This window comes from Anabrus simplex, chromosome 2 (assembly GCF_040414725.1).
Source record: "Anabrus simplex isolate iqAnaSimp1 chromosome 2, ASM4041472v1, whole genome shotgun sequence".
In the NCBI taxonomy this organism is placed as follows: domain Eukaryota; kingdom Metazoa; phylum Arthropoda; class Insecta; order Orthoptera; family Tettigoniidae; genus Anabrus; species Anabrus simplex.
The window spans coordinates 396,494,733-396,509,335 of NC_090266.1; the positions used below are offsets into that span (position 1 = coordinate 396,494,733).

The 14,603-nt window shown below is 44.1% G+C and overlaps 1 protein-coding gene across 1 annotated transcript in view; it reads right to left on the minus strand.

Annotated features, from left to right (window-relative positions):
- LOC136864162 (uncharacterized) overlaps window positions 1-14,603 on the minus strand; it is a 1,211,188-nt gene that overhangs the window by 1,082,805 nt on the left and 113,780 nt on the right. The window lies entirely within an intron of this gene.

Consider the following 14,603-nt stretch of genomic DNA (forward strand, 5'->3'; position numbering starts at 1 on the left):
AGGAGTGCAGATCGCCTCCTCTCAAATTGTTATTTTGGAGGTCATGTAATCAACCTTCTTTTCATTTAATAGACCTCAGTAGGTTGGGTATTTTACCCCTGTGTCTATGTCCAGTGAGGACAACTTGAAGGTGGAGTTTGGTGTGGCCTGGGAGAGGCTTAGAGTTGAGAGCGAGTGGCTCTTTTTGAAAATTGAGTGTTGTATGCCTCGTGGAGGCTTTTCAGTGTAATTTGGAGCAAGGGCTCCTAGGCATGAATGGGGTTTTCTGCCCCTCTGTTGAAACTTGTGTTTGGGGTAAAACTGAGCTGATTGCCCAAGCATTGTGAAGTCAGGGCGCGAAGCCCAAATCCTGTAAATATTGTAACTACCCTTTTGACTTGCTACTTTGTACCTGCCATGCTTGTTATCTCCTTATTTTGAAAAGAAAATATAACCTTGTTAAATTTTAAATTAATTTTACTTTCGTAGCTGGAGACCTATTCACACCCGCACCTTCTTTCACCTCTACCTACCACGGAAAGCTCCGTAACAAGTGGTAGCAGAGCGTGGTTGAATGGGTCTCATTTTAGCCCCTTTTGACGGCTAAATAGTGTTCTGTTCCGAACTCTAACCATTTTCTCAGTTGCTGGAATTTTTGAGGTTTTCAAAATTGTTCTGTCACCATGCCTGGCCCTCGCGATGTTCTTCATCTTAACTATTTGCGCAAGGAGGAGTTGATCTATGAATTAAATATTAGAAATGTACAATCTGGAGGCACGGTTGCAGTAGACACAAACAAGCTTAGAGAATCCCTAGATTTGCCCATTTCAATCCCCAATTTGGGAGAGAAAGAAATTGACGACTCTCTTTCCACGATCACGGAGAACATTACTGGGCTAGCTTCTGTAGTTAGTTTTTTTGACGAAAATGATCCGTCTCCTAATCAAATTAAGCGTGTGCAAGCTAGGCTGTTTCATTTTTCAAATAGAGTTAACGATCTGTTGTCTCTAATGTTGAATGACGTTCAGAAGAAGGAAGCTAGTACGCTGCTTGAAAATATGTCTGAATTATCTAGCAAGGTTACTCAATTGTTAACTGGGGAAGTTCCTCCCAAAACTGATCAACCCGCCACGTTGAATGCTGGGAGCGAGGAAGAGCCTCCTAAGGGAGAAGTCAATAGGATAACCGTTGCTGCTCAAACTATCTCTGCCCCATTAGACAACGAGTCTGAACGTCGTAACTCATTGACTAATGTATGTTCTGAATTAACTTCCTTGCCACTTAAACCTTTACCGACTATGTCACCCGGGTTTAGCAGCTTGCCTCATCCATTGGCAATGTTGCTCAGAGGTATCTCTAAGTTTTCCGTTAATACCACCAGTGAAGTAATTTCATTTTTAAGATTTCTAGTTGAATTTCAGGATCATGCCCTTGTGTTTTCTCTTTCTCCATGTCAAATTTTGCAAATTATCTATCCTTATGCAATTGGTATTCTCTCTGACAAAATAGTAAGAGCCATAGCTGAACAGTCATCTATTGAAGATTTTCATGCACACTTGCTTGCAAATTTTATTCCTGCTCGCGCGAGGTCATCTCTGATTCAGAAGTACTATTACCGTGTACAACGCTTGGATGAAAACTTGGCTGATTTCATACAGGATATTAAGTTTTATACTAGGGTGTTTGCCCTTCATTTTCTCGAAGATCAGATTGTACAGGCTATTGTAGAGGGAATTTCACCTCCCTATAGATCATATTTGTGTTTCGCGGCGTGCCCGCAAACTTTCTCTGAACTTGAAGCATTGGCCGTCTCAGCGGAAGGAGTTAGATACGCAGATTCATTGCGTGTAGCGAAAGAACCCCCGCCTTCTTTTAGTAATACTCGGCCTCCACCTCGCCGACCAGTCACACCCCGTAAATGCTATGCTTGCGGGTCGCCCGACCACCTTCGGAACAAGTGCCCATTGCTCAAATCTAGTGGGACAAGGAATGGAGCTGGTTCATCACAAGGCTGTTTTAAATGTGGGGCTTTCTCACATATTGCCAAGAATTGTCCCAATTCGAATAGCACCCCCTCCTGCTCAACTTCTGGTGCAACTTCCAACAACAATATAAAGTGACTAGTGTCTTCGGCTGAGTCGATTAATCCATCTTCCCGAGACTCAGCCCCGGGTAAACAGATCGAAAAATCAGGGAACGAGCAATCTTCAAATTCATCTTTGGAATGCCCCAAAGAGTGTCTTAGGATTGCGGCAGATACTCCCGCACCGGTTCCTTTTCTTAAGATTGAGTTAAATAAGGAACCTGTAACAGCTCTCTTAGATTCAGGCAGTGTTTGTTCGATTATTTCGGCTGAATGGTATTCTAAATTGAAATCTGTTTGTAAACTACCTGACTATGTCTCATCTCCTGTTCAATATGTTTCAGCTAATTCATCTCCATTAGAAATTCTAGGTTCCGTACTGGTCAAAATTCGTATTTTTAAATTTACATGGAAAACCAAACTGTTTGTGGCTAAGCACTTGTCTTGCCCCATCATACTGGGAGCGGACTTCATTTCTCACACTGGTCTTGTGCTCGATCTTCAGAGTAAGTCGTGCACATTCAAATTTACGTCCAAATGTAAAATTCCCTTGTTAAAGTGCAATTCTGTGCCATGTTCATCTATTTCGCCTACCCAGGATGAGATGTTGTTAGACCTTAGACATCTACCTGAGGAGCAGGCTGATAGTATTCGTAAATTATGTCAGTCATTTCCAGAGGTGTTCTCTGATACTCTTGGTGTTACTGACCTTATTGAATACAAAATTGAGGTCACGGAATCGATTCCTGTCCGTTTTCCACCTTATAGGCTATCTCCACCTAACATGAAGGCTCTGAAAGAAATTATCGATCAGATGTTGAAGGATGGTATTATTAGGCCCTCTAAGTCAGCGTATTCTTCGCCTATTTTTCTAGTTCCGAAACCCCAAGGAGGCTTCAGGCCTGTCATTGATTATAGGGCTCTCAACCGGAAGGTGGTGTTACAATCTGTGCCCCTTCCCGACCTTCATTCTTGTTTTTCATGGTTCCGTAAGGCCAAGTTCTTTACTATCTTGGACCTGAATCTGGCCTATAATCAAATTCCCCTTGCCGAAGAGTCTAAACACCTTACAGCGTTTGCCACGGACTGGAACTTATACGAATACAACCGCGTGCCTTTCGGGCTCCCCACGGGAGCGGCTGTACTCACTAGGCTACTAGATAGGGTCTTCTCCGACATCAAATTTGAGTACTTATATCACTACTTGGATGATGTCGTCGTATTTTCAGAGACTTTTGAAGAACATCTAGATCATCTGCGAGAAGTCCTCGATCGCCTTCGTAAGGCTGGGTTAACTGTCAAGTTGTCCAAGGTTGCCTTTGCTAAGCCCTCTATGTCATTCCTAGGGCATATTGTGTCACCTGATGGTGTAGCAGTCGATCATTCTAGAACACAGGCCATCCGTGATTTTAAACCTCCCAAGGACATTAAAGGTATCGCCAGGTTCATTGGTATGGTGAATTTCTTCAGGAAGTTTATTCCTAATTTCGCTAATAGAGCGGCGCCCTTAAACCTTCTTCGTAGGAAAGGCATCAAATTTGAGTGGGGACCTTCTCAACAAGCCGCTTTTGAAGATCTTAAATAAGCTCTCTGTAATGCCCCTGTACTTGCTATGCCTGATTTCTCGAAGAAATTCATCGTCCAAACCGACGCGTCGTCGTCAGCAGTAGCTGCAGTCCTTCTTCAAGAGACTGAACTAGGGAGGCGACCCATCGCCTATGCATCTAGGACTCTATCGGCTCAAGAAGCCAAGTATTCTATCTATGAGCTCGAAGGGTTGGCAGTCTTATTTGCCTTAGAGAAGTTCCGTCTCTATCTGGAACATGTCAAATTCGACCTGGAGACAGATAATCAAGCCTTAAGCTGGGTCTTAGATAGGCCGCGTCGTACTGGTCGTATAGCCCGTTGGGCCATCCGTATTTCTGCCTTCCAATTCGATGTCAGGCATATCAGAGGTACCGAAAATGTTGTTGCTGATGGACTCAGCCGTATGTTTTCTAACGACGTCGAGACCCATGAACCGGTCGGCAGTTCATCACCTTCCGAGTCCATACTATCTGATGTTAATGCCATCTTAACTGATGCTCCCATGCTCTTTAGGGATATCGAGAAATACCAACGTGAAGATCCGACGCTGGCTCCGATAATGGAAACCCTTTCTTCTGGGGAACATGTCGTCCCTTATGTTCTGAGGAATGGTGTTCTATGTTGCCCCTCGAGGCATGATAAGATGATGAAAGTTGTCGTTCCAGCTGTTCTTGTACCTATGATCTTCAAGTATTATCATGAGACCCCATTAGGAGGGCATCTGGGAATCTTTAAAACTCGTGAGAAGATTCGTGAAATGTTCATCTGGAAAGGTATGGACGGTGAAATCCGTGAACTAGTGAAGGCTTGCAAACCCTGTTTGCTCAGTAAACCAACCATGTCCACCAAGGTAGGCCTCTTGTCTTCTCATCAAGCGTCGCGCCCCATGGAACGCCTGTATATTGATTATGTAGGACCCTTCCCCCAGTCTAAGGGAAATGCTAACAAGTTTATCTTTGTATGCGTAGATGGCTTTACTAGATTTTCCTGGTTATTTCCGACTAAGCTGGCTACCGCTCAGTCTACCATTAATTGCTTAAATTCTATTTTTGCCTCTTTTGGTCCGTGCCAATATATTGTGTCTGATAATGCTAAGGCGTTCACATCTAATCTTTTTCGTAAATTCTGTTTCGACTTGTCCATCTCTCATGTAACTACTTCTGCTTATTACCCTCAACCATCTCTGGCTGAACGGGTTAACCGTAATCTCAGGTCCGCGCTTATTGCCTATCATCATGAAGATCATTCCAGGTGGGATACGTCCCTGCATTGGTTAGCTTTTGCTTTGAATTCGGCGGTTCATGAATCACATAAATTTACTCCAGCCTCTTTGATGTTCAAGTTTGTTCCCAACACGCCGCTCTCTAACCTCTGGTCTCTGAGTGACATTCTACCCGAGACAATAGATCCGGACATCATTAAAGATCTTTGGAAGAAGGCTAAAGCCAATCTTAAAGTGTCTCATGAAAAGGTTAGGGAAAGGTATGATCGTGGACGGAGACCCACCCCTTTGAAGGTAGGTGACCAAGTTATGGTCAAGAACTTTGTTCCCGCGGGCAAGCTTGCCCCCAGATTTCATGGGCCTTGTATCATTCTCGATTTTCTTACGCCGGTTACGTTGTTATTAAGTAATCCAGCCACCGAGAGGATATTTAGGGTTCACCTGTCACAGGTGAAACCAGTGTAAATTTTGTGTCAACTTGCTTCATATAATCGTGAAAGGAATATGAAGGTTATATTTTTTTTTTGAGTTTCTCTTTTAAGGCATTCTGCCCCTTCTATAATATTTTCTATATTTAAGCATTTTTGTAAACTCTCCCCGCTCCGTTAAACTGCCATTCTGTCCTTACCACGGCCATTACCACGCTCCCGTCTCCTGCTATACACACTGTGGCTTGCTCATATTAAATGCCATGGATATCTGCACGCCGCTGGCCCCTCAACCTCTCCACCAAGCCTGTGCCCTCAAAAGATGATGGTCCAACAATATTCTGCCGCCTAGCTTTAATGTTTCAGTGCCCCCGCAGCCGCGCGGCGCCGTGCCGCGACTGGGCTTGAGGATGGGCCCCCTCGACCCCAGCGAGGACGACATGTGCACGGCGAGCCGGAGCTCTCCTCCCGGCCAAGGCTGATGTGCGGCACACGACCTGCTACTTGCCCGCAGCCTGTATATCTTCACCGCGGGCGCGGCGTGTTTCAACACCTCTGCTCCCCTCATAGTGCGGGCGAGCGGTATCTCAGGGTACTTGAGGGGTCCGAGCGGCCTCCTTTGGACGCAAGCTGCAACGGCCGGTCTGGCCATCCAACTTAATCAACATCAACTACATGGACAGTTACTATAAGAGATGACTACACTTGGGAATTCAACAACAAAATCTGGTGGACTTAGAAAATTTTTCCTCGATGTTAAAACTAAAGTTTTCCTTCTCAATTCAACTTCTACAACCTTAAAAACTTAACTTCTCCTGTTACAACAAAAATTTTGAAACTGAATCAAACCACATTAAGAAAATCTTATACATTTTTCGGCAATCAATATCCATATCTACATCAAAACTTGGACCTTGTTTTCAAACAAATTTCATGTGTCACCCCTGGAGGAACCTTTGGGGAGGGAGGTCTGTACCGGGCGGTACACCTCCACGCCGCTAATTCAAAAGGTGCGCCAGTTGAAACTCCTCTGCTGGAGGAAATCTGAACTTTATTGACGGTATTAATTTTCTACCTTCTCAGAAGATGTCACTACCTGTAAATTTTGAAATTTTAGAACTGTGTCATTTTTGATGTGTTTTTGTTTTGCTTGAAGTAAGAAGTGTGAACTTTCTCTTCTAGAGGACACTACTGAAGAACTACAATAGTGCACCCTAGTGCGAAGAAAAAGAACTGTTCTTTGGAGAAAATTTTATTTCAAAAGTTTGTTCTTTGTTAAATTTCTTTCAGTCTTTGGTTAAGTTGGCAATATTACCCCTTTCTTTCCCCTTGTTTTAAATCTAGCCAATCCCGAATTTCTGAAATTAATTTTCCACCAATAATGTGTTTCTTCTTCATCTTGTGTAGGGGTTTCTCTTTTTTCTCCAATAAAGTGATTGTGGGCGGGTGTTTTCATTCCCCTAACGCCTAGAACCTTCCGCGAGAGTATTTAAACTGCTGATTTTAGGGTCTCTGAGCCACTTCTGTTCCATCTTTCAGTGTGTAAAGTACATAGCAGGGGGCGGGTAGCGCCTCTTTCTTCGGCGGCGGTCAACAACAAGGTAATGGCCGATTAATTACTTATTTTCTTGCTTGCTCAGCAGTTTAACTCTCGGGGCGGGTCCGAAGCTTTTTCCATTATGTAACCCTCCTTAAAATGTAAAGAAACTTGTATCTATTTCATCTTTTGAACTGCATATCGGGATAGAGAGTGCCTAACCCTCTCGAGCTCCCAATCATAATGTTTTGAGGTGAACTTATTTTTCTCAACCTATTCTTCGTTAATATAATGTAAATTGTTCTTTTCTGAAGTCACCTCTGTAGTATGGGATTAGCCCTTGTATTAATGGCCTAGTGCCAAGTAGGTTTTAAAAACAAAGTGTATTAGGAGTGCAGATCGCCTCCTCTCAAATTGTTATTTTGGAGGTCATGTAATCAACCTTCTTTTCATTTAATAGACCTCAGTAGGTTGGGTATTTTACCCCTGTGTCTATGTCCAGTGAGGACAACTTGAAGGTGGAGTTTGGTGTGGCCTGGGAGAGGCTTAGAGTTGAGAGCGAGTGGCTCTTTTTGAAAGTTGAGTGTTGTATGCCTCGTGGAGGCTTTTCAGTGTAATTTGGAGCAAGGGCTCCTAGGCATGAATGGGGTTTTCTGCCCCTCTGTTGAAACTTGTGTTTGGGGTAAAACTGAGCTGATTGCCCAAGCATTGTGAAGTCAGGGCGCGAAGCCCAAATCCTGTAAATATTGTAACTACCCTTTTGACTTGCTACTTTGTACCTGCCATGCTTGTTATCTCCTTATTTTGAAAAGAAAATATAACCTTGTTAAATTTTAAATTAATTTTACTTTCGTAGCTGGAGACCTATTCACACCCGCACCTTCTTTCACCTCTACCTACCACGGAAAGCTCCGTAACAAGTGGTAGCAGAGCGTGGTTGAATGGGTCTCATTTTAGCCCCTTTTGACGGCTAAATAGTGTTCTGTTCCGAACTCTAACCATTTTCTCAGTTGCTGGAATTTTTGAGGTTTTCAAAATTGTTCTGTCACCATGCCTGGCCCTCGCGATGTTCTTCATCTTAACTATTTGCGCAAGGAGGAGTTGATCTATGAATTAAATATTAGAAATGTACAATCTGGAGGCACGGTTGCGGTAGACACAAACAAGCTTAGAGAATCCCTAGATTTGCCCATTTCAATCCCCAATTTGGGAGAGAAAGAAATTGACGACTCTCTTTCCACGATCACGGAGAACATTACTGGGCTAGCTTCTGTAGTTAGTTTTTTTGACGAAAATGATCCGTCTCCTAATCAAATTAAGCGTGTGCAAGCTAGGCTGTTTCATTTTTCAAATAGAGTTAACGATCTGTTGTCTCTAAAGTTGAATGACGTTCAGAAGAAGGAAGCTAGTACGCTGCTTGAAAATACGTCTGAATTATCTAGCAAGGTTACTCAATTGTTAACTGGGGAAGTTCCTCCCAAAACTGATCAACCCGCCACGTTGAATGCTGGGAGCGAGGAAGAGCCTCCTAAGGGAGAAGTCAATAGGATAACCGTTGCTGCTCAAACTATCTCTGCCCCATTAGACAACGAGTCTGAACGTCGTAACTCATTGACTAATATATGTTCTGAATTAACTTCCTTGCCACTTAAACCTTTACCGACTATGTCACCCGGGTTTAGCAGCTTGCCTCATCCATTGGCAATGTTGCTCAGAGGTATCTCTAAGTTTTCCGTTAATACCACCAGTGAAGTAATTTCATTTTTAAGATTTCTAGTTGAATTTCAGGATCATGCCCTTGTGTTTTCTCTTTCTCCATGTCAAATTTTGCAAATTATCTATCCTTATGCAATTGGTATTCTCTCTGACAAAATAGTAAGAGCCATAGCTGAACAGTCATCTATTGAAGATTTTCATGCACACTTGCTTGCAAATTTTATTCCTGCTCGCGCGAGGTCATCTCTGATTCAGAAGTACTATTACCGTGTACAACGCTTGGATGAAAACTTGGCTGATTTCATACAGGATATTAAGTTTTATACTAGGGTGTTTGCCCTTCATTTTCTCGAAGATCAGATTGTACAGGCTATTGTAGAGGGAATTTCACCTCCCTATAGATCATATTTGTGTTTCGCGGCGTGCCCGCAAACTTTCTCTGAACTTGAAGCATTGGCCGTCTCAGCGGAAGGAGTTAGATACGCAGATTCATTGCGTGTAGCGAAAGAACCCCCGCCTTCTTTTAGTAATACTCGGCCTCCACCTCGCCGACCAGTCACACCCCGTAAATGCTATGCTTGCGGGTCGCCCGACCACCTTCGGAACAAGTGCCCATTGCTCAAATCTAGTGGGACAAGGAATGGAGCTGGTTCATCACAAGGCTGTTTTAAATGTGGGGCTTTCTCACATATTGCCAAGAATTGTCCCAATTCGAATAGCACCCCCTCCTGCTCAACTTCTGGTGCAACTTCCAACAACAATATAAAGTGACTAGTGTCTTCGGCTGAGTCGATTAATCCATCTTCCCGAGACTCAGCCCCGGGCAAACAGATCGAAAAATCAGGGAACGAGCAATCTTCAAATTCATCTTTGGAATGCCCCAAAGAGTGTCTTAGGATTGCGGCAGATACTCCCGCACCGGTTCCTTTTCTTAAGATTGAGTTAAATAAGGAACCTGTAACAGCTCTCTTAGATTCAGGCAGTGTTTGTTCGATTATTTCGGCTGAATGGTATTCTAAATTGAAATCTGTTTGTAAACTACCTGACTATGTCTCATCTCCTGTTCAATATGTTTCAGCTAATTCATCTCCATTAGAAATTCTAGGTTCCGTACTGGTCAAAATTCGTATTTTTAAATTTACATGGAAAACCAAACTGTTTGTGGCTAAGCACTTGTCTTGCCCCATCATACTGGGAGCGGACTTCATTTCTCACACTGGTCTTGTGCTCGATCTTCAGAGTAAGTCGTGCACATTCAAATTTACGTCCAAATGTAAAATTCCCTTGTTAAAGTGCAATTCTGTGCCATGTTCATCTATTTCGCCTACCCAGGATGAGATGTTGTTAGACCTTAGACATCTACCTGAGGAGCAGGCTGATAGTATTCGTAAATTATGTCAGTCATTTCCAGAGGTGTTCTCTGATACTCTTGGTGTTACTGACCTTATTGAATACAAAATTGAGGTCACGGAATCGATTCCTGTCCGTTTTCCACCTTATAGGCTATCTCCACCTAACATGAAGGCTCTGAAAGAAATTATCGATCAGATGTTGAAGGATGGTATTATTAGGCCCTCTAAGTCAGCGTATTCTTCGCCTATTTTTCTAGTTCCGAAACCCCAAGGAGGCTTCAGGCCTGTCATTGATTATAGGGCTCTCAACCGGAAGGTGGTGTTACAATCTGTGCCCCTTCCCGACCTTCATTCTTGTTTTTCATGGTTCCGTAAGGCCAAGTTCTTTACTATCTTGGACCTGAATCTGGCCTATAATCAAATTCCCCTTGCCGAAGAGTCTAAACACCTTACAGCGTTTGCCACGGACTGGAACTTATACGAATACAACCGCGTGCCTTTCGGGCTCCCCACGGGAGCGGCTGTACTCACTAGGCTACTAGATAGGGTCTTCTCCGACATCAAATTTGAGTACTTATATCACTACTTGGATGATGTCGTCGTATTTTCAGAGACTTTTGAAGAACATCTAGATCATCTGCGAGAAGTCCTCGATCGCCTTCGTAAGGCTGGGTTAACTGTCAAGTTGTCCAAGGTTGCCTTTGCTAAGCCCTCTATGTCATTCCTAGGGCATATTGTGTCACCTGATGGTGTAGCAGTCGATCATTCTAGAACACAGGCCATCCGTGATTTTAAACCTCCCAAGGACATTAAAGGTATCGCCAGGTTCATTGGTATGGTGAATTTCTTCAGGAAGTTTATTCCTAATTTCGCTAATAGAGCGGCGCCCTTAAACCTTCTTCGTAGGAAAGGCATCAAATTTGAGTGGGGACCTTCTCAACAAGCCGCTTTTGAAGATCTTAAATAAGCTCTCTGTAATGCCCCTGTACTTGCTATGCCTGATTTCTCGAAGAAATTCATCGTCCAAACCGACGCGTCGTCGTCAGCAGTAGCTGCAGTCCTTCTTCAAGAGACTGAACTAGGGAGGCGACCCATCGCCTATGCATCTAGGACTCTATCGGCTCAAGAAGCCAAGTATTCTATCTATGAGCTCGAAGGGTTGGCAGTCTTATTTGCCTTAGAGAAGTTCCGTCTCTATCTGGAACATGTCAAATTCGACCTGGAGACAGATAATCAAGCCTTAAGCTGGGTCTTAGATAGGCCGCGTCGTACTGGTCGTATAGCCCGTTGGGCCATCCGTATTTCTGCCTTCCAATTCGATGTCAGGCATATCAGAGGTACCGAAAATGTTGTTGCTGATGGACTCAGCCGTATGTTTTCTAACGACGTCGAGACCCATGAACCGGTCGGCAGTTCATCACCTTCCGAGTCCATACTATCTGATGTTAATGCCATCTTAACTGATGCTCCCATGCTCTTTAGGGATATCGAGAAATACCAACGTGAAGATCCGACGCTGGCTCCGATAATGGAAACCCTTTCTTCTGGGGAACATGTCGTCCCTTATGTTCTGAGGAATGGTGTTCTATGTTGCCCCTCGAGGCATGATAAGATGATGAAAGTTGTCGTTCCAGCTGTTCTTGTACCTATGATCTTCAAGTATTATCATGAGACCCCATTAGGAGGGCATCTGGGAATCTTTAAAACTCGTGAGAAGATTCGTGAAATGTTCATCTGGAAAGGTATGGACGGTGAAATCCGTGAACTAGTGAAGGCTTGCAAACCCTGTTTGCTCAGTAAACCAACCATGTCCACCAAGGTAGGCCTCTTGTCTTCTCATCAAGCGTCGCGCCCCATGGAACGCCTGTATATTGATTATGTAGGACCCTTCCCCCAGTCTAAGGGAAATGCTAACAAGTTTATCTTTGTATGCGTAGATGGCTTTACTAGATTTTCCTGGTTATTTCCGACTAAGCTGGCTACCGCTCAGTCTACCATTAATTGCTTAAATTCTATTTTTGCCTCTTTTGGTCCGTGCCAATATATTGTGTCTGATAATGCTAAGGCGTTCACATCTAATCTTTTTCGTAAATTCTGTTTCGACTTGTCCATCTCTCATGTAACTACTTCTGCTTATTACCCTCAACCATCTCTGGCTGAACGGGTTAACCGTAATCTCAGGTCCGCGCTTATTGCCTATCATCATGAAGATCATTCCAGGTGGGATACGTCCCTGCATTGGTTAGCTTTTGCTTTGAATTCGGCGGTTCATGAATCACATAAATTTACTCCAGCCTCTTTGATGTTCAAGTTTGTTCCCAACACGCCGCTCTCTAACCTCTGGTCTCTGAGTGACATTCTACCCGAGACAATAGATCCGGACATCATTAAAGATCTTTGGAAGAAGGCTAAAGCCAATCTTAAAGTGTCTCATGAAAAGGTTAGGGAAAGGTATGATCGTGGACGGAGACCCACCCCTTTGAAGGTAGGTGACCAAGTTATGGTCAAGAACTTTGTTCCCGCGGGCAAGCTTGCCCCCAGATTTCATGGGCCTTGTATCATTCTCGATTTTCTTACGCCGGTTACGTTGTTATTAAGTAATCCAGCCACCGAGAGGATATTTAGGGTTCACCTGTCACAGGTGAAACCAGTGTAAATTTTGTGTCAACTTGCTTCATATAATCGTGAAAGGAATATGAAGGTTATATTTTTTTTTTGAGTTTCTCTTTTAAGGCATTCTGCCCCTTCTATAATATTTTCTATATTTAAGCATTTTTGTAAACTCTCCCCGCTCCGTTAAACTGCCATTCTGTCCTTACCACGGCCATTACCACGCTCCCGTCTCCTGCTATACACACTGTGGCTTGCTCATATTAAATGCCATGGATATCTGCACGCCGCTGGCCCCTCAACCTCTCCACCAAGCCTGTGCCCTCAAAAGATGATGGTCCAACAATATTCTGCCGCCTAGCTTTAATGTTTCAGTGCCCCCGCAGCCGCGCGGCGCCGTGCCGCGACTGGGCTTGAGGATGGGCCCCCTCGACCCCAGCGAGGACGACATGTGCACGGCGAGCCGGAGCTCTCCTCCCGGCCAAGGCTGATGTGCGGCACACGACCTGCTACTTGCCCGCAGCCTGTATATCTTCACCGCGGGCGCGGCGTGTTTCAACACCTCTGCTCCCCTCATAGTGCGGGCGAGCGGTATCTCAGGGTACTTGAGGGGTCCGAGCGGCCTCCTTTGGACGCAAGCTGCAACGGCCGGTCTGGCCATCCAACTTAATCAACATCAACTACATGGACAGTTACTATAAGAGATGACTACACTTGGGAATAGCCGGCCCCGTGGTGTAGGGGTAGCGTGCCTGCCTCTCACCCGGAGGCCCCGGGTTCGATTCCCGGCCAGGTCAGGGATTTTTACCTGGACCTGAGGGCTGGTTCGAGGTCCACTCAGCCTACGTGATTAGAATTGAGGAGCTATCTGACGGTGAGATAGCGGCCCCGGTCTAGAAAACCAAGAATAACGGCCGAGGGGATTCGTCGTGCTGACCCCACGACACCTCGTAATCTGCAGACCTTCGGGCTGAGCAGCGGTCGCTTGGTAGGCCATGGCCCTTCAAGGGCTGTAGTGCCATGGGGTTTGGTTTTTTTTTTTTTTTACACTTGGGAATTCAACAACAAAATCTGGTGGACTTAGAAAATTTTTCCTCGATGTTAAAACTAAAGTTTTCCTTCTCAATTCAACTTCTACAACCTTAAAAACTTAACTTCTCCTGTTACAACAAAAATTTTGAAACTGAATCAAACCACATTAAGAAAATCTTATACATTTTTCGGCAATCAATATCCATATCTACATCAAAACTTGGACCTTGTTTTCAAACAAATTTCATGTGTCACCCCTGGAGGAACCTTTGGGGAGGGAGGTCTGTACCGGGCGGTACACCTCCACGCCGCTAATTCAAAAGGTGCGCCAGTTGAAACTCCTCTGCTGGAGGAAATCTGAACTTTATTGACGGTATTAATTTTCTACCTTCTCAGAAGATGTCACTACCTGTAAATTTTGAAATTTTAGAACTGTGTCATTTTTGATGTGTTTTTGTTTTGCTTGAAGTAAGAAGTGTGAACTTTCTCTTCTAGAGGACACTACTGAAGAACTACAATAGTGCACCCTAGTGCGAAGAAAAAGAACTGTTCTTTGGAGAAAATTTTATTTCAAAAGTTTGTTCTTTGTTAAATTTCTTTCAGTCTTTGGTTAAGTTGGCAATATTACCCCTTTCTTTCCCCTTGTTTTAAATCTAGCCAATCCCGAATTTCTGAAATTAATTTTCCACCAATAATGTGTTTCTTCTTCATCTTGTGTAGGGGTTTCTCTTTTTTCTCCAATAAAGTGATTGTGGGCGGGTGTTTTCATTCCCCTAACGCCTAGAACCTTCCGCGAGAGTATTTAAACTGCTGATTTTAGGGTCTCTGAGCCACTTCTGTTCCATCTTTCAGTGTGTAAAGTACATAGCAGGGGGCGGGTAGCGCCTCTTTCTTCGGCGGCGGTCAACAACAAGGTAATGGCCGATTAATTACTTATTTTCTTGCTTGCTCAGCAGTTTAACTCTCGGGGCGGGTCCGAAGCTTTTTCCATTATGTAACCCTCCTTAAAATGTAAAGAAACTTGTATCTATTTCATCTTTTGAACTGCATATCGGGA